We start from the raw sequence: 18,328 nt of genomic DNA on the forward strand, positions 1-18,328 counted from the left end.
CTGTTTCTTGTTCTGCTGCCACCAACGTGGCTCCGCTGCCTCCACACCCTCCCCACAGGTACTGGACAACCACCAGAGTCCACCCAAACCCTTCTCCAGCTCGACACTCCCACTTCCTCAGCCTGTTACACTCCAACCCTTCCACAGCCTCCCCAGGACTCACTGGAATTCACCCCTCTCACAAACCGGGGGTGTCCAAAACCGCAGGCAGCGTTTCAGACGAGGGCTCATCACTCACCTCCACGGGCTGGCTGTGGTCCCATGGACAGAGAGCCCAGCATTCCACAGCCTCCATCAGTGCCAGGACAGTGCTGACACCGCACCCAGCGCCTGCTGCTCGTCCTGCACAGCACCAGGAGCTCGGTGTGTCCGTCTGTTACAGGGAAGAAAAAGAAAAGGCCAGCAGAGAAAGTGTCTGTCTGGTTACCCAGGCCCAGAGAAAGAAAAGAAGCAGGAAACTGGTATGTGACTCTGGATATGTACTGGCAGCCTGAGCATGGCCAGTGTAACTCAACCCTTAGTCCTTCAAGGGTCTCCTGGATTTCAGGGAAGCCAGAGCTGATCCAAAATAAAAAGACCGTAGCACCACAGACCCATGTCACAAACAGTGAGCCTCTGGGGACTTGGCAAAAGCATGAGGGGTCACAGTAAACCTTCACCCTCCTCCCCACCTAGACACCTCCAAATCCTCTGTGGGACCTTCTGCTGTTAAATCTGACACTAAATTCCAGGTTTTCCTTCCCTGTCTTGGCCTGTCACACAGAGGAGACCTTCAGAGATAGGGATGATGATGGAGGCCTCAGAGGCAATGGAACAAGTGCAAGTTAAAGTAGGCAGGAGGGCCCCCAGCAGAGCAGCAAAGACTCTTTATGGACTTTTATCCCACATAACAACATTGAACAATGTTACACTTCAGGCATTTGCTCCACAGCAGCAGTGACAAGCACAGTCTGGCTGAGAATGTCTGCTTCACAGACCAGTCCTGTGAGCACTCCAGCAGATAGCACCTCCTCCTTATTTCTATAAAATAAGCTAAAACAGACTTGTATAGATGTAAAACCACTATCTTCCACAGCCAATGAACCTTTGCAATCAGACATCCATGTTGTCCAGTGGACGTGTTGGGCTAGGTTTGGCATGAGGGAGCTGCCTGCACAGTTCCATTGCAGTGCTTGTCCCTTCACACAGCTCCACATCTCCCACGCTTTCCCAGCAGGCAGCTCCCAGTGCAGCCTCAGGACACCCACAGATGCCACCACCAAAAGCATTCAGTCCAAGCAGCAAGTGTAAGTTGCTGGTTTGCAACACTGAGGCTGCAGTTACATCATCCAGAGAGAACTGGGGTAGCAAGCTCAAGGAAAGATGAGTGACCTCAAGTCCCACCACACATGTCAGCTCTGGCTCCTTAAAGAGGTACCAGCTGTCCTTGACCATCTCTGTGGAGGATTAGGTTGAAGTGGTGACTCCTCACAGAGTAAGCAAATTAAAAAAAAGGTCTGAAATCCTCCAGGTGGGATCAGTGGTTGACTCCCAGCAGTCACCTACACAACCCTCCAAGTGCCTTCACAGCCTTTCCCACACACATCAGCCACCAGCAGAAGTGTTCTACAAACAACAAATCGACACAGTTCCTCAGGCCAGTGGCTGATTGCTCACCACAGTGTGTGTCCTCTGTCCTTCCCTCATGTCCTCTGCCTCAGGTAAATATTACTGGGCACCTGCAGCAGACTTTGCTCTGAGCTGGGCAGGCACCCAAGCATGGGGAAATTCCCTTAGCTGGGTGTTGGGAAACGCCAAAGCAAAGGGATGTGGAGCACTCCCCCTGCTTTGCCAGGCTCCCGCTCTATGCTGCAGCAGTTGTTTCAGTCTCAGAGTCAACACTTTGCTTTGTCAAACCTGACTAGTGCACAGACCCAAGGGGAGACCCATAAGATCTGAAGAGCAGTTGATTTTGACCTGCATACCAGTATGTGGAGAACTTTGCCACATGTGAACAGCAACAGATCATTTCCCACCGGGGTCCCAGGCTTTCTCCACCATCCCAGTGCAGCTCTGCTTCAGAGATCCCTGTACATCAAAGGAACAGCAGAGCCACACCTCCAGGGATAAATAAAGCTGACTGATGCCCTACAGCTGGACCCCAAAAGAGCAAGGCAGACATTATCTTAACACAGGAAAGGCCATCAGATTTCAAAGCAACAGCTTCAACTTCTATCTCTTTAAATGCTCATATCATTTACAGTCTGAATTGGGTTCTTGGGCAGTATCAGTTACATGGATTAGGAGCTGTAGAGGACATAAGTACAATTCCTCTTCCTGAGGTTTTTACAGCTTAATGGACAGGAAGTATAGTTGATGAGCCTCCAGCTTCTGCTGCTATGACCAGAATTTCCCCATCTTCCCTTTGTGCTTTTTTCTGTCCTAGAATCACTCTCAATTAACAGTACAAAAATAAAACCGATGTCATCCATCCCTTCTAAGCTGCACATGCATTATTCATCAACATGCCCTAATTGATTCTCTCATAACCATGAGCACTTCTGCACTTGGCTGTGTTGTTCTTGTCCAGCAGAGCACAATTTACCAAGTTTTATTTCACTTGAAAAAGGCACTTTCAAAGTCTTACCTTCCATGGATTTTCTGATCAGAGCATCAGGTTTGATCTCAATACATAGAGACATCAGTCATCACTTTTGTGTCCAGATAAAAGTGTCCATCAACTAACTGCTGCACTGATTCTCAGTGTCCTGACTGGGAGGTCAGTACTGGTCTGGACACTCTGGGCCTTCTTCCCCATGAGAGGACCTTTAAAAGAGGTGAAAGGCATGATTTGAGAAGGACTCCACACCTCTGATTAAAAGCTCTGAAATGTGTAATCTACAAAACATGTAGGCAGATGAAATGCCCTCACAAAAGCTTTCCATGAAAGTTATAGAAGCATTTCCTAAACTACTCAGCCTGCCACAGGGGACAAATCTCTGTGATGGCTCTCTCTAGAGCAGGAGAAAAATATATATCCCATTTACACAAGAATAACTCAGCTTTGCCTTCAGTGCCTTGACAATCGAATACCTCTGGATTCTTCCATCCTAAGCTTTACCCAAGAGTTCTGGACATGGAAAGCTTGTGACAGGATGCTGGAAACAGCAGATACTGTTAAAGTGCAGTCCACAGACTCAGTCAGAGGAGCAGATCTGTATTTCACTGCAACCCAAGCAGCTGGGAGTCAGCATATGACACTCCATTCAAAGCAATTAATAAATCAAATCTCACTGTTGGCACAAGTGTGTTGGCTTTGGTGGGATCATAAATCATGACAATTGTTTCTCAGGTGCTCTAGCGGCAGCATCACAACTGCTACAGCACAATTCCTACTGCTGATGGACATGCTCTTTCTTAGATCCTTCTCTTTCAAGTGTGGGGTCTCATCTGTGTTACTTCTCCTGACATGGAGGAGGCTCAGGTGTGCCATGGTGACACCACTCCTGCTTCCTGGAGACCTTCTGTGGCCAGGGGTGTTACACAGCACTCTGCATCACACCGCATTCACTTGCTTAACCACATCTGAGTTGCCTCCTTTCCCACATACCTTTGCTTGTCTCTAATTTTCCTCATTTCTCTATTTGGTGCTTGTTCTGGGTGCTGTTCATTGTTCCCTTTGCCTGCTGCTGCACTGTGAAAGAAAGGGACATACTCCAGACAGTCCTTCACAGGGAGCTTATCCCAGCTGCAGGACGGGAAACCTGACGGTGCTGTTTCCATCCTGAGAGAAAGAAGGACTCAAGCAGTCATGCAGAGGGAGCGAGAAATCAGAAGCAGAAGTTAACTCAATTTCCAATATCACAATGTGACACTGAGCTTTGTGCTGAAGGAGTTGGTCAAGGAGTTACCAGGGAGCTATAACTCAGCGTAGCCTGTTAGGTTTATGGTGCTTCACGGACATTTAATCAGCATCACGATACCCAAGCTGGATTTCACCTGCACCTCAACACTCGGCCTGCAGCCTCCTCCTTTCCCCGCTAGAAGGGGCTAAGAACCAGATACTGCAGAGCAGAAACACGTGAGTGACATTATGGACAAGTTTAAGGCAAGCCTCACCACATGAAACAACTTGAACACTTCCTCTGCGCGTTAGGCTCCGCACTAGCCCAATCCAGAAGAGATTCAGTGTCACTACAAAGCGAGATCTCTCTGCTTGAAAAACTGGCACTTTGTTTTCTTAACCCTATGGTGAGCTGCTTTGGGGAGGATTACAGTATTGAAATGCTGTAATGCCATTGCATAACTCAGCACAGCCCTGCTCACTTGAAACACTCTTCAGCCTTTAACATCCCATTCTCAAACACTGGGTGATAGAACTGGGTGCAGTCACCCAGGGAAGGCAGCAGGAAAGTAAACGAGGGCACCACCTCTTCCAGGGGAAGCTGGAAGGCTTTACAATTCCAGGTCAGGAAAGGAAATAGCAGAGATGCGATGATATGCAAAGTAACAGCAGGGAGCCAGCGCCAGACGGGGTGCTTTGCTCATAGGAGAGGCAGGGGGATATTTAAGGAATTAAAAGTAACAAATTCAAGAACTAATACAAGGAAACACCTTATTAGAAAAGGTCACACAGCTGCTCCTGGCAACCCCCACAGCAGGGTACCTGGCTAAAGCAGAGCACACTCTGCTTAGTCACCTACTCCAAGGGTGAGTTCTGTGAGGCCAGCAGTGAACCCACAGACGCCTGAAGCGCTCAGATCCCACAGAGGGGGGCAAAGTTAAACCCACAGCTCCAGCATGCATGGAGTGCATCATTGAATTACCTGTGAAGGCCCGTCAGGAAATTCACAGCAAGGTAAAAAACATCTTGATATAGCTTTCTTCTTGCTCTGCTTTGCCAGAACCACATAGCACAATGCAATTGAGAAGCAAAATGTAGTCTTACAATAAAGCATTAGCTTGCTTACTTTTAAGCCCACCCTGAGAAACCAGACATCTTCACACTGCCCTCAGGTTCAACCTGCTCCTTTTAAGCCCTCCTTCCCAGCCAGGTGGTTACAGCAGGTGCAACAAGGTGAGCACAACAACATCCACCTTCATGCCACCCCTGAAATGCACTGGCCCTTTCCTGGCCAACAGGGGCTTTCTACATGCCAAGATATTTCACTCCCCTCAGACAAGAGTGGAGTACAGGGTAAAATAATCACCTCCTAACCTTCCTTAGTGGAAAATAAAGCCACCTGCTGGTCAGGACTGCCCTGCTCCCAGCTGCGCTTTCGAAGCTACAAGGAGAAGGCACTAAGTGGTTACATCTTTCCAGTAGACAGCTCTTGACCGCTCGTCATTGGAGGCACAACCAACTTCCAAGACACTCCAAAGTGACAAGGCAACATCCTTCTGCCAAGAGAAGAGCTGTATCACAGAGCTGGAGGAGACTGCTGGTCACTTTGCTTTTGCCCATAGCCAGATTTATTTTTCTGTCATTAGCTGTGGGGCAGGGAAGATGACACAATCCATGACCAATATAAAGAGGTTTTCACTTCCAATCCTCTGCCAAGACCTGTTTTCCCATGCTACAATGAGCTTTTCCTGGAGAACTGACTTTGATAACACTCCCTTACAAGGGGCATTTTCCCCTATGTGATGACACTGTCCCTGTGCTGGGCTGCAAATGTAAAGGCCCTGACCAGCCTCACCTGGCACTTCCACTTACATGACCCCACCCTTTGGCTCTATTTAAACTTAGCCCAGGGCACTTGGCCTGGGTAGTATTGCTGAATCTGGTCTGTGGAATTATTTCCCACCTAAACTTTGCCTCTGTTCTATCACCATGAGCTTGCCTGATGATCTAGATCCTTGGTGCTGCTGATTGCTGTCCCATAGCCTGCCTGGTTCAGGAGTTGGGGTGATGGCGAGACCCCTGTCTTGCTGGTTCTAGGATCTCCTGGGCTCCTGGTTTCTTGTCCCTCTAGAGAGCAGCAGCTTTTGCTATGGATGGACAAGTGAGGGACTACTCAGCCCCTGCTGTTCTCCCCATGGTTCTGTGGCTATGGCCTGTATATGAGGGATGGGACAGGTAGGATGGCTATAGATCACCTAGAAGCACTGAGATTTTTCTGGTTTGCTCATTTCACAACTGCATTTTAATTGATTATCCTGAAATTTATTCTTACACATGAAGACAGCAAAGCAAGGAGGCTTTCTGTGGAGAGGAGAAAGATATGTGCAATTAAATGACTAATAATAAAAGACTTTTGGGGTTTGAGCAGGTATACAACAGGTGTAAGGGCGAGGGATGGATTATCAAGTCTTGGGAAGAGAATTTTTTGCACTTTTCATGTTAATGCTGATAAGACATACATTTGTTTCTTCATCTGTAGACTCACCAAGGGATTACTATTAATTTGCAGCCATAAAGCAAGTTAGCTAACTTTTTTCTTCACTGTCCAGTATGCTTTCCACTCTTTTTTGTTTTTTGTGTGGGAGCTAATCTTTTGTTTATTAGAACATCTGTAATTACTGCAAATTCTTTAAGCAGCCCATATGCAGGGACTGGTGTGGATTTTACTTTCTACTTATTAGCAGTAATGCTTCTTTTTTAGTATCATCATTCTGAGACAATGTACCCTATGAGACTCCCTGGTCATACACATGACTGTCCAGGCAATGAAGTGTTAGTGTCACCAGGAGTTGCTCCTTTCCCTAACTCCACTGGTATCCAAGGCTGGCTCCCACTTGGAACCCTGCAGGTGTTGCCCTCTATCCCCCATGCAGAGCCAGTTGTTCTAGAGGGGTGTAATCACACTAATGGCAAAAACTGATGTGCTGAAAAGCCACAACTCATTATGCTGTTCATCCCAGCAGCTCTTGTTTTTGGGAAGGGCTCTTCACAGCAGTTATTCCTGCTTCTTCACTCAGTGGGAATATACTGGTGTGATTCAGTGCTCTCTGCAGTCTGCCCTCCTGCAGTGGGTGGCCTCTGAATTTTGGAGTAGGCAAACATCCCTGTGGTCTGCTTTCCCTCCACCATAGGTGAATTCACATGAAAAACAGCCCCTGAACAACAACCATTTCAACTTCATTAAACAGCGTTTTCCCCTTTCATTGCCTCCTCTGGCTGTACAATTGTTTCTGAGGCTCAGGAGCTCAAGGAAGTTTCTCTGCTTCAAAAGCACATTTTCATTCCTGCAAGGCTCAGCCTCTGGGGCATGACTTACTAGACAGTTTTGTTGGTGGATGTATTTAAGTAGGGAAATTATGGGACTGTATGTATGAAGGCGGTAATCTTGGGGCTCCATGTATGCATAAAATGGGAGGAAACATTAACATGTAATTTCTTCCCCTGTATGGCTGGAGCCTGGGCAGGTGAATGACCTTTCTTGCTCAAATGCAACGTGACCTGCAGGGTAGGCCTTTGGCAGGAGAGATGGGAGGACAATGCAATCAAGAGGCTGGGCAATTATTTTTGGAAACTTACTGTTTACAGATCAGAATAGCAGTTAAGGTGATAACACACCTGTTGGAAGAGCCTTGGAAACTGTACTGTGCTCTCTTTCAGGCACTACCAAATGGTTATGAAACACCAAATGGTTCTTTTACAGTGCAGGGACTGGGAATGTGTTCAGCATGTGGGGAAACAAGACTCAGATCCTTTCTCCAGCTTCTGGTAGAGGAAACAGCCTCTGGGATTCCTCTCATCACCCAGTGTGATGGCCCAGACATGGACATGTCCAAATGAGCCATTTCTGACTTGCAGTTGTACTGTGCTGCTTCCCTGTCCCCTCTACCCACCTTATGGGCCTGGTGAGAACAAAAGTGGGGAGTAAATGAAACCATACAGTTAATATTACTGTCAGCACCCTGCTCTAGACCACGCAAAGGATGGTTTTGAAAAAGATTAATCTGCTGAAGTTAATTGGCATTAGGAGGGGGAAGGTATTAGTAACAGTTTTATTTCCAAGCAGCCAAAATAACTATACAAAAAAAAAGGCAAATTAGTCAGCAAAGTGTCCTCGCTGCAGCCAAGCTGCACACACCCATGGTGGGGGGTTGTTACAGGCGGCTGAGCCTGGAAACACTGCATAGCAACCAGAATTATGTGAAGTATTAGGGGAAAATTAAAGAAAAACCACAGTAGACAAGACAGAAGAAGCCAAAGAATGACAGGAACTGTAGATGCAGAAGGTTAGAAATCAGCCAAGTGATAGGAGTGAAGTTCACCCAGACAAGTTTGTGCATCACTGCCAACAGCTTCCACGGCCCTGCCGTGCTTTGACATGGAGTCACAAATGGACAGGACGAGGGGCAGAGGCTGCAGCAGGAGGTGACAGCCCTGATCTCTCCTTTGCACAGCCACTTTCTCCACAGGAGTGGAAAGCAGTGGGCAGAGCAGGTTTTGCACTGATAGAGACTCCTGGAAGACCAGCAGGCAGAGGTTTCAGCACGTGAGTGCTGTGCTCTCGGCTCTGCTGGGAGATGAGCTGGAGGCAGGGACTCTGACTCTTGGGATGCCTCACTGTTATTAGATCTGTGCACCTCTCAGGGCTTTGCAGAATTTAGAGCTCTTCAGCTGTTTCAGGCTGGAGATGTATTCCACAGCACACAAAGCTTGTTTTTCTTAGTCATCTTTCATTTTCTTAGTCATTTTCAGCTAGTCCACACCCTGGATTTAAAATCGCTTGTGTATGGTCTGGGTGCAGGGCTGAGCAGGAATGGATTGCTGCCAGCTGGTGCCTGCATGGGAAGGAGACTGGTGAATTCCCAAGAGATATCTGGGATACAAGTCCCAGCAATTCCCCAGCATCAAGTGATCAAAGATGGGATGAGAGGCATGGAGCAGAACCAGCAGACATGGATGCTGTGACTGTGGCTGAAGCACAGGACGATGTCTAAGAGTCCTTCCAGAAAGAGAGAGCTCAGGGATGATGCTGCTGCATCTGACACAAGGGGAAAGAGGGGAGCTACAGCCCTCCCTCCAGCAAACCCTCCTCAGCCGGCTGTGAATCCCTCCTGGGGATTATTCCTAACTGAGCACATTGCCACCATTAGACACTGTTTTCTTAGGAAGGAAGATATAAGCTCTGGAGTCTGATAGTGTCTGTAGGGTGACACATTCTCCTATGTGTACAGGGTAAGGAGTACAACTCCACTGGCTACAAAATCCATTAATAAATTAATACAAGGTCCGTTAATAGTTTCCATAAGGAGGACTAAGAGAGAAAAACAGCATTGGGAATAGGAGCAAAAACTCCTCTTTAAAAGTGTGAGCAGTCTCTGCAGCCATGCCAGCAAGACAAAAGGTTTTGCTGCAAGAAAGCTACTTTCTTCCTTCTCCTCTCCCATTTTTCAGGCTCTTGGGAGAGTGACACTGATCAAGTCCAGGCAAGGAGGGAACTAGTTCAGAAGAGCTGGTGCTGTGAGACCTCAGCACTCCCTTTTCAGCTGCTTGCTCTTTGTGAAACGGAGTTGCATGGTTAGATGTGGAGATGCTGCTTTAAAGCAAACATGGAATATTCACCATCTGGGTGCTGGGTAACCGCAGCCTGCTTGTAAAACTTTCCACAGCAGGCAATGTTGTTCCCTGCAGCTCTCCCTTGGGGATCCATCTTCCAGGAGATTCTCTCATTGCTCGTGGCAGTTCTCTGTAGCCCAGGAGAACACAACGCTAGTTAACAGTGAGTAGCAGGAGACTGTGTATCCTGAGGAGCTCATCTGGCAGTAGCGTGGCCTGACATACCTGTCTGCTACAGAACAGGCTGGGAATGATCCCAGCCAGCCTACTGGGAGAGGCTGGGATGAAAATGATTCAAAATGTCTACGGTGAAATCTCACCTTTATTATCTTAGTCACTAACATCCCACATATTTCAAGGAGACCAGCATTTTACTCCCACGATCCAAAGACAAAGGAAAATAAATCTTGGTACTCTCAGCCACAGTGCAAAATTCTGATTTATGGAAAATAGCATCCTAGACTACAAGAGTGGCTAAACATGCCTCCCTCTTCCTTCCTGGCTCAAAGCTTTGTAACCATAATTGCTAAAAATCTCCTGTGAGTTCTGCTGTCCAAACAGCCTGTAAAAGCCATAAACATCTCTTATCGTGTCCTCCCATCTTTTTAACATCTCTTTGGGCTAAAGCATTGTTTTGCTCCCAGACCACACTGAAGACTGCTGCCCAGGCACTGTATTAGAGGTAATGTAGTATTATGATAAGCATACAAATGTTATATCTAACACAGACTGTGAAATAAGGTGATACAGGGAAACTTTCTGTCAGTCCTATCCAGTTGTACTGGTGATTTGGTGTGTCCAATAACTCAAAAGGATCTCTTTTCTCTGGGGAATTTTTCTGAAGAAAAGTTATTCAAAATAAAAACTCTCTCTCAAAAAAAATAAATTAATTCTTCTCAGTGGGTAACACCAAAATTATCCTTGCAGAGTGTCCCTGTTTCAGAATTAGTTGCTCTTTATCATAATTTAACAATCACGTTGCAGCAGGTAGATACAGACGCCTAAGAAATGGCAATTAGACCTGGAGTACCAGACCTAAAAGCACCATGTTTTAGAGGATATTGTTTGCCACGTTTGAGGTTTGCCATGCAAGTGCAATGTGCAGTATTGTTGTGATTCAAGTGTACTCAGTCTGTGACTTATATACACTTCTATGTAAATGATCACTCCTAAAATTGGTATTTCATAGTTTGTTGTTCCTTTGTGTCCAGAAGTGGTAAAAATGTGTCTTTCTCAGAAACCTCTTCCATTACTGAGCAAGGGCTTTATGTGTTACAGAGAATATGCCAGGCATTCAGCTGGAATGGTAATTCAGAGCTTGGCATCACCTATTTATTGTCACTTGCAGCCATTACTGCACATCTGAGCTGCCCCTCACCCCAGCTCCAGGAGCAGAGAGGGCATTCAGATATTTTTCTGGTTATCATTTATCAATGCTGGTTTTAGAATAAGAATAAGGCTCTAGCACTTATCTGCATCCCTAAAGGAACAGACTACTCTATAAAATACCCTGCACTCCTATAAGTACAACTAAATGTTCACAAACAAAGCTCCCTGGAGAGCAAAGCCCATGAGTATGTCTCTGCAGTTGCTAACACAGTATTCTGTGCCCTGGGAGATAGTGGGATTTTTCTCCTTTGTGGGTTGGCACCCAATTTAATTCCTAAAAATCCAGTGCTTTTCCCTTCCCCTTCTGCCCTATCGCCAGGTGCTTCTGATTTATTTGTGCAAAGACATTTATGAGGCTTCATTCTTGCTATATTCCTTCCCCACTGACTAGGGCTATGAAGCAGCTGGAAAGAATAGAAGACACTGTCACCTATGTGAGGGTACAAGTGGAAGAGGGAGGGGAAGAGCCCTCAAGCTGGTGCTGCTGTCTTGACATAGCACTGTGAGTTCAGCAGCAGAACCAGCACTTTATTAAGTCACCCACGATGATGGGGATCTGGGTCTGTGCCATTAATGCCGTGCCCCAAGGACCACTGGCGTTCCAAGGTACGTGGGCTTGGAGGTGCTCAGTGTTTCAGGAAGCTTCCTTCAAACATCCCTGTCCCAGAGAGTTTCTGAGGCCGCAGAGGCTGTTCGAGGTCAGGGCAGCACAAAGAGAGATGTTGCCAGAGGAAGTCATTCCTTCTGGGTGAAAGACCTGAACTATTTCATGGGAGAGGGAAACTTGGGCAAGAGTCGTGGGTAAATCCCATCACAAACTCCCTCAGCTTTACATTACCTCATTTCAGCTGGGGATTTTTTCCCATGTTGAAGCTGTTGAGTGCTTTATGCTGCTAGGGCAGCTTCAGAGCTTCTTCCTAGGTGTGTCTGAATATAATTGAGAGCCAAGTGGTCCATGATCAGACTTTACAGCGCTCCAGGTCCCAGTGTGTGGGCAGCAACTGTAGTAGGGCCATGGACATGTGGCTACTGGGAGCATCCAGAGCTGTAACCACCACCATGGTCAAACTAAAGATGAGGATTGCCAAATACCGGAGGAGCTAAATATGATAAACACTACACAGTTGTTACTAAGACCATTGATGGAATCCCTCAGTGATAAAACTCATGAATACAAAATTAACATGCTTGCACGTGTGTCTGCCATCATTATAGCCCACCTTCACCAATTTGCTTGTTGTTTCCCCATGCCTCACAATTGTCACATACAGACACTTGATCCAATTAACTCCTGTAGGGAGAAGTCATGAACAGAACAGATATGTAACCTGCTCTTAAGGCCTCTTAAAAACAAACAAACTCCTCAAAACAAGGCCCTCCCTCTTTTTTAAAAGTATAGTTGTCTGTTGTCTTAAAATTGTACTTTCTCCTGGTTTTGTTTAGTCTTTGTTTTTTAAAGCTGCTGTTGTTACAAGTAATCCCTAAGATTCTTGTTGCTGGAAAACATGAAGAATTTGTTTGTATTCCCAGTGTGTGTCTTGCAGGCATTTCACAGCATGCTGTGCATAATCTTTTCTTGCTTCCTCCTGTATGGAGAGGTTTTTTTGCTGGTTGAGTGGCTGTTTCCTATAGTAACAAAACAGATAAAGAAGGAAAGCCCTTGTTAAACCACAAAAACTAGCAAGGGATTTTGTGTAGTGCCTGAAATGAACTTTTAACTCACTCCCAGTTAGAGAAATGAGGTTAGTCAGGAAACCATGTTTCGTTGCCATGATGCCACTTTCTGTGTGCTTACTGTCCCCTGCTTTTCTCATGTTTTCTCTGGTATATTCTCCATGCATGCTTTATCTGTGCGCTTCCACTCTCCCAAAGGCTCTTTCCCAATTGCTGGCCCATGGCTGCATCCCCCTGGGTAATACATAGCCTGGGTATCACAGAACACATCAGTTATCCCACTTTTCAGTGATTTGGGAGGGAGGAGAGGTATGAAAACCTGCTTGAAGCTGCTAAGTGTGTGTGAGAAGCTGAGCATAAAGCTCTGAGCAAGACTGTGCAGTACCAGTGTGCTGCAGCAGGATTTGGGTGCCATGCTGCTGGAAAGCCAGAGGTGTATGTCACTGTATGAACCTCTACTTCATGCAACACTGATCACTTCATATTATTTAACTTTTTTGTTGACTTTCAGCCTGCAAACGCAGATGTGCTGTCACTCAGATGCTCAGTTAGGCAGAATTATGTGCTCTTGGCATTGCACTGAGTGTCTGAACGCAGGGTTTTGGCAACAGCCTGTTTGGAAAAAAGCTGTTTGCCTGCTCATGTTCTCATTAGTATCTGAGCTGATGAACTACATTCTTCTGTATTTCTATGTTCCCAGATATAGATCTGGCTTTTCTCTTTAGTCTGGGCTAAATGCTCAGCCAAACCATTGCTCAGGGGGAGCTGGCTGCTGAGCCTGTGTCTGCCCTGCTGAATCCATGCAAACCCTTGGAGAGTCTGGGGAGCAGTCTGCCTGATGGCAAGTCCTGCAGACCCTGTGAGCATCCAGAAGAGTTTAGTGGAGTTGGCCATGGTACAGTCCTTGATGCTTTCAAGAGTGAACTGCTCCTACAGATCTACAGTAGCAGAACAATACACAGTGGTATCTCGGCCACTGCCAAAATGCAGGTCTCTCCCTGGCCCGTCCTCACAAATACCTTAGCTGGTTTTAGTTTGTGTTGCTGTGTTAGCTCCAGCCCAGAGAAAAACCTGCCCTAGAAGCGTTGCTACCACTCTTTTATCACTCTTCCCTCTCCCCACAAATAACCAGCCTTGAACTCCTTTTGCAGTGTCATCAGCCTCCTGCCACTGTCCCTCACTCTGTCTTTTTATCTCTGAGAGAAACTTCTCTTTGAGCTTTGCCTGGCCTTTTCTGATGGAAGGAAACCCCAAAAGCTCTCTCCACACACAAGAGCAGGCATAACTCCCAGAAGAGGTGGCAACTACTTTCCCTGGATACCCGTCCACCTCTGCTGCCCTCTGTGCATTTATTTCCTCTTTACACTCCATTCATGAGGGGGCCTCCCCGCCTTTCCCACTGTCACTCGGAAATAGCAAAGGAGCACAGGCAGAATTCGATTGAATGAACATATTTTTATTGCACTTTCACATTTGATGTCTCTCCCCAGTTGTTGGGTGGTTTTGCTCTGTGTGTGTGAGCACACAGATGGCTCCTTCTAAGCACATCATCCCCAATTATTGCTTATTAATTTTTGCTTTGGGCTATTTTGAGCTTTTTCCTCTCCTCCCAAGAGGAAGCTGGTCCGGTGTGATGATGCCGGTGTGCCACCTAGTGATTGGACTATCCCTTGTCGCACATCATTTATTGTGGCCACTGAGTGCTCACGTTGTGGCCCCTGGATCACAGGTAACCTGTGGCAATGGCTGCAGCCCCTTCAGTCTGCTCAGTATGTCCAGGCAGAGAGGATCCCACTGCACTGCTTTCCCTTGCTTATTCCCACTTCCTATCTCATTTCTCCCATCTTTCTACTGAAGTATCTGCCTTCTCTCTGATGTGGGCAAGCAATGGGAGCAGACTATTTGTGATGTGCTGACTGCCAGCTCGCAGGTCACCCGTTGCCACAATCTAATCCATCAGGTAATATTTTTGCAGAGCATGGGAAAATTTAGCATTATATACATGGCAAACAAATGCCGTGGGGGAGTCTAGACAGTGTTTAAAGCCCCTTAGGTATGAGGGATAACATTGCAAATATTATCTGCCACGGTACTGCTTCACACCTCATAAAACCACTTCTCAGCTATGCGGGCAGATAGAGGCTGGAAGAGCAATCAACAGTACTAAGGCTGGAGCTGAGGTATTCTCAGCAGGAATTTGTGTCTGCTGCTCACTCCCCAGATTCCCAGAGGAATGTAGAAGACTGGCAGGGTGTAAAGGAGGAATGTACTCCACAGAGAAGTGCACCACAGCTGAATTGGTGCACAGGTAGGCTGACCTCCTCTGCTCTCCTGGAACACGTCCTATGTTCCAGGTGCAGCTCCCCAGACGTCTGACCTCCCGCCTGGTTCTACAGTCACCCCGGGGCACGGGCGGTGCAAAGAAACACCCCTTAGTTTACAAGCACCTGAGCAGGGCAGGTTCAGACCCTCCCAAAGGTTCGGGTCCTGGCATTGCACCATTCCCTGGATGCTGCCGGGAAATCCAGCTGCGTGCCGTGTGTAGCTGCAGCAGCAGTGTGGTGCACATGAGCAATGGGAAGGGACTGAGCTCTGGTACTGGACTCCCTCCTCACCTCCTGTGAGTCATGCAGCAAAATTATGCTGCAGAGCTTGGTACTGCTCAATCAGTAACCACTGTTACAGCTGCCCTTCAGCAGAAACATGTTGACAAGCAAACTGACTCCTACAAGCAGATGGGGCAATTAATAAAAGGTGAAGTGTAGGAAGTCAATAAACTATCAGTGTAGATCTGTGTTGGAGGTCAGGGTGAACAATTAACTCTCCTGAAAGCCTAAAGGATCCCTCCTCTCCTCGTAGGGCAGTCGTGGTGAGGAGTCTCTGAGTGTTGTGAGCTTCCTGGTCACAAACTTTTTCTCATTTTCAGAGCAATTGTCTGTGCAGGCAGGAAGGTGAAGCTGCTGCCTGGAAACTGGTACTGGGGCTCTCTGTCAGCAGCTGTGAGAGATGAAGCATCCTAGCCACATGCTTCCACTCCCAGCTATACTTGAGACACCTCCTGTAAACACAACTTGTGTCTTCCTGGTTTCTCTTTCCAGTGCTGTTCCTCCTCTGATCCCACAACTAATTGTCCTTAAGTCTAGAAGCTGATTAGAGCTCCGTGAAGTGGGTTTATCATCTTCTTGTAAACCACAGTACTGCAAGGTGATCTGGGATATGACCACAGTGGGGAGAAGTGGTTCTTTGCTCAAGGAAGCTCAAGCTTCGATTCAGCCTTAAGTCATCGTCACTAGAGGTTGACCATCCTATGGAATATGTTGTTGTTCTGGCTGGAGAGCCCATGTAGGTGAACATGCAGAGACAACTTTCCCCTCCTTGCACGCTGCAGGCCTCTCTGCCACCTCTCAGGGCAAGAGGTGCTGGCCTCTGGTTTTTATTGCTCTGCAATCCACAGCCATATTTTGTATTTGTTTTGTTGGTTTTTGCTCTTCAATTGCGCTATTAAAGCAAAGCGTTGCTGTGAGGGGGGGCCTTACTCACTACCTCCAGTGCTGCAGGATTCTCACTGCTGCACTCGCTATGCTGGAGTTAATCAAGGCTGACAGTCAAATGTTGTAACTGTGGTAGAGGAATTTGTACCTGTCCAGACACTGCCTGGGGCAGGTGTTTATACAGTTGCAGTTCGAGAAAGTGGATTAATGTGGACACTGTGGGGCAGGAAGCATCTCAGCGGGGAATGGTGCTAATAAAGCTTTTCCTTGAGAGGGAGGACCCTGTTTCCCCTTATTTACTAATTTTTTACTCTTATTTGTTCTTTTAAGGGAAGAGCTTCTGGCAGTACCTGGGTAATTACTAGAGTACTGCAACACAAGCTGGGATTTCATTGCTTTTAAAGAGAAGCCAAATTAAAGGAGAGCTCACGCTGTCTTGTTCCTGTGAAGCGAGCCAGTAGGACTCTCACCAGCCCTGTAGGGAACAAGGGTGTTAGACTGAATCCTTCCCAAATATCTCCTGAGCCCTGAAAATGCAGGAGCTGGAGGCCTGAGCACTTCAGACAGCTTTCAGAGGAGGCTGTGGCAGAGTTGCAACCTGTGCCCTGTGTCAGCAACCTGCCATGCTCTGGCAACGAGCAGCAGGCTCCAAGCCTCCCCACCTGCTCAGGTGAGCCTGGGGACTGAACCCCACTTTCTCTGAGAAGAAACCCTTCTCCAGTGCACCACAGATGTGGCAGGAACTGGAAACCTTAACTTTGCCTTCAGTCCTTTGAAGTTGGCGATGAGGAGTGGGAGTGCTGACCCCTGCAGCCTCCTGAACAACTCCGTGGCTGCCTCGAGGCTGCCCTGTGCCTTCCAAAGGGAGAAGAAGATGCAGCTGTGGATGTGATGCTCTTCCCTGGATAATAAAGCTGTAGGCAGGTCTGATACCTTTGATCCTCCATGAGGGCATGGGTGAGGAGTGTACTCCTCCAGGTCTTCCTCCTCCTCAGAAATTATAACCTTGCTGAGAGCACATGGATCTTCTCCTTGGGTAACTTAATATTCCAGGGACAGGGAACAGTGCAGAAAAACAGTTTATTACCACTGTAAAAGCACACAAGAGTCGGGATATTCCCACTGCAGAACTGACAGAGAAACAATCCCAGAGGAACGGAAGATTTTGCATGTGGAAGGCAAACAGGGACGGGGCTGTGCAATGCCAGAGGGTTTCTCTAAACACAGACACTCACTCATCCCATGCATGTGCTCAGCTCCTCCTGGGGTGTCAGAGGGAAGGAATGGGGAGCGGATGAGCTCTCTGGAGCAGCTGGAGGAAGGGTGGGAATGTGGGAAGAGGAGTTTTCCTGAGAGACCCAAGGGAGCCTGAGACAAGCTCCAGTGCAGCCTCCTCTCCCTGCTGTTGGGCACGGCCCAGAGCAGAGGCGGAGGTGGGTGTTCGGCACCGCTGTCGGGCTTGGCTACAAACGAGGGCCAAAACGGACCCTCATTTAACTGGCAAGAAACAGGACGATGTTCCTGTGTTGGAGTTAAGTGAGCACCTGAGCTGTCCTTCCAGGCGCCCTGTCACTGAAACACTCCGCTGTCTGCCTGGAGGTGACCACCGCGTTGTTCACTGAATAAATGAACAAAAGAACACAACATTCAGCCCTCAGGAGGGGAAGGCAGCACAACCGCGGCCGGCAGCGGGCCCGCCGTGCTCCACGGGGCCGGAGGGCGGATGGCCCCGCGCCCAGCGCCGCTATCGGGGCGGACACCCGGGTATCGCGAGCAGCAGCTGCTGCTCGGCGGCTGCTCGGTGCCAGCCTGGAAGGCGCAGAGCCCACACCCAGAAGAACGCCAAGAGAACACCGACCCGTTTGTCTGCAGCCACCGGCTGGGCTGCGGGGGAGAAACAATGGCGGCGCCCCCCATGAACTACATCTCCCAGCGTCCCCCGGGCCGCCACCACCCCCAAACACATGCGCCCCGCGCGAACTTCGTTTCCCGGCAGACCGGCCGAGCGCGCGCCCCGCCCCGCCCCCTCCCGTCCTCGCGCGCGCAGTGACGCAAAGCGGTGACGCGCAAAGCGTGCGCCCGGCACAGCGATCGCGGCCGCCGCGGGGAGCGCGGGGCCGAAGCAGGGGCCGGGGCGGCGGCGGCGGCACCGCGGGTAGCGCGCAGGTAACGGGGCCGGGCGGGTCGGGACGCGCCGCTGGAGCTGAGCCGAGCACGGCCGGGCCGGTTGGCGGCCGCGGCCTCCGCGCCGGGCACGGGCGGCATCGGCGGCGGGGCGGGG

General features: G+C 48.5%; 1 protein-coding gene across 3 annotated transcripts in view; it reads left to right on the forward strand.

Moving 5' to 3' along the window:
- The first annotated feature begins 18,168 nt into the window (after positions 1–18,168).
- Positions 18,169–18,328, forward strand: part of DCAF1 (DDB1 and CUL4 associated factor 1) — a 55,596-nt gene continuing 55,436 nt past the window's right edge. For all 3 annotated transcript variants that reach the window (XM_027700491.1, XM_027700496.1, XM_027700497.1), the window contains exon 1: positions 18,169–18,213. The gene's annotated coding sequence lies outside the window, so the exon portion shown is untranslated. The remainder of the gene's footprint in view (positions 18,214–18,328) is intronic.

The sequence above is a fragment of the Neopelma chrysocephalum genome, unplaced genomic scaffold (assembly GCF_003984885.1).
Source record: "Neopelma chrysocephalum unplaced genomic scaffold, ASM398488v2 Primary Assembly neopelma1_147, whole genome shotgun sequence".
Lineage (NCBI taxonomy): Eukaryota > Metazoa > Chordata > Aves > Passeriformes > Pipridae > Neopelma > Neopelma chrysocephalum.